Source organism: Scylla paramamosain, unplaced genomic scaffold (assembly GCF_035594125.1).
Source record: "Scylla paramamosain isolate STU-SP2022 unplaced genomic scaffold, ASM3559412v1 Contig13, whole genome shotgun sequence".
Lineage (NCBI taxonomy): Eukaryota > Metazoa > Arthropoda > Malacostraca > Decapoda > Portunidae > Scylla > Scylla paramamosain.
The window spans coordinates 1407501-1409235 of record NW_026973678.1 but is presented as its reverse complement, the minus strand read 5'-3'; the positions used below and the strand labels follow the sequence as shown (position 1 = coordinate 1409235).

General features: G+C 34.3%; 1 long non-coding RNA gene across 1 annotated transcript in view; it reads left to right on the top strand.

The window, feature by feature from the left end:
- The first annotated feature begins 337 nt into the window (after positions 1–337).
- The window catches only part of LOC135097178 (uncharacterized), an 18549-nt gene continuing 17151 nt past the window's right edge, over positions 338–1735 (top strand). The window contains exon 1 of the long non-coding RNA XR_010265437.1: positions 338–466. This is a non-coding gene — a long non-coding RNA (uncharacterized LOC135097178). The remainder of the gene's footprint in view (positions 467–1735) is intronic.

Here is a 1735-nt window from a genome sequence, read left to right as displayed (position 1 = left end):
TATATCTCAGCTGCAGGTCCTCCCATCCTAATACCTTTTCCTAACACTTTCTAACTAAACTTTGTAACACTGTAACATTCTCGCTAACGTTTCTGACACATTCAACATTCTACCTCCTTCTCATAATAGTATTCTAACCTTGTAACATCTCTAATATTGAAACATTTTAACTCTTTCCTAACACATACCAACTCCTTTTCCTAACACATTTTAACTCAAACTTTTTTAACATTCTGACATTCTAACAAACTTTCCTTATTTATTCCCCTTTTCATGTAATGCACTCTAACTTCTTTTGCTTTTGTTCTGCAGGCGCCATGTTCGACCAGGATTCCTAGGGTGATCCAGAGCGCCTTCCTGCACGCCATCCAGCACTACAGTCAAAACACCGCGGGCAGGAGGCTTCAGCTTCACGCCTTTGTGGGCATCATCAGTATGGCGGATGCCTTCAAGATATCCAGACTGAGTGAGTGTTCTGCTTACCCCCTGTTTTCTTTGTTCTCTTCTTCTGTCTCTTCTGCTGTTTCTGTTTCTCCAAATGTACGTTTTTTTTTTTTTTTTCGAGTTTCTTTTCTTTTTTTTCCAGTTTGCTTCCAGTGTATATATTTTATTTCATTTTTTTTTTTTCATTGGTATGTTTGTTTCCTTTCTCACTCTCGTATTCTCACTCTTCTTTGAAGGCAAAAACACTTTGTTATCGTGTAAGTTTTTTTTTTTTTTTTTGTCATAACATTTCTATCTATTCATAGTACTTCTTTTATTTTTTTCACTTTTTATGTATATTTTTTTTTCTATATTTTTTCTTCCTGGTTGTTTTCCTTACTACAGTAATATACTCGATGTCTTTGTCTTTTTGAAGTGTGTGTGTGTGTGTGTGTGTGTGTGTGTTGTTAATATCCACTTCCATTTGTTTCCCAGGTTGTGTAACTATTTTTTTCTCTTTCAGTGTGATGTCGTGCGCTCTTGTTCCTTTCCATTCATCGCGCTGCGTTTTCCTCTCCCAAGCTTTGGCTCACGCTAAAGCCGCAGATACATTTAGATTTCTTTGTATTCTATACTAATGAAAACACCACCATTGCCTTTTGCTTTGTTGTTGCTGTTGTTGTTGTTGTTGTTGTTGTTGTTGTTGTTGTTGTTATTGTTGTTGTTGTTGTTGTAGAAATAGGATAATGGCCATTGAAATGTCTTTACTGTTCATTATGTTGTGATGCTTCGAACTTCTGCTTAAACTTAAACACATGATTTGATCTTTTAAGTTGTGGGTGAAACTTTGAATTTGTTGAAGTCAGTTGAAGATTACACACTGGGATATTCTAATAGTGACGAGATTCTGAAATGTTGACTTTGTCAGACTTAAAACACCTAAAAAGATATAGACTGTGATGAAACTTTGAACTTTTGGACCTTATCACTACCACATTGAAAAAATACTACACGTTTTTTATTTATTGTAATAAAATTTTGAACATTTCAGAACTTAACACAGCCTCACTTTTAAGAAACTAGATTCTAATGGAACTTTAAACTTATCGCACGTAACTCAACAGCCATCATTCTTAAGTATCCAAATTGTAAGAAAAAACTTTTGATGAAATTTTTGTACTCAGTACATCTATATACTTAAGAAACCAAATTATAATAAAAGTAAAAAAAAAAAAAAAAAAAATTCGTACCAAGCACAACTAAATACCTCAAGGTTCACTTTTGTGACGAGACACTGAACTTCACTGCCACA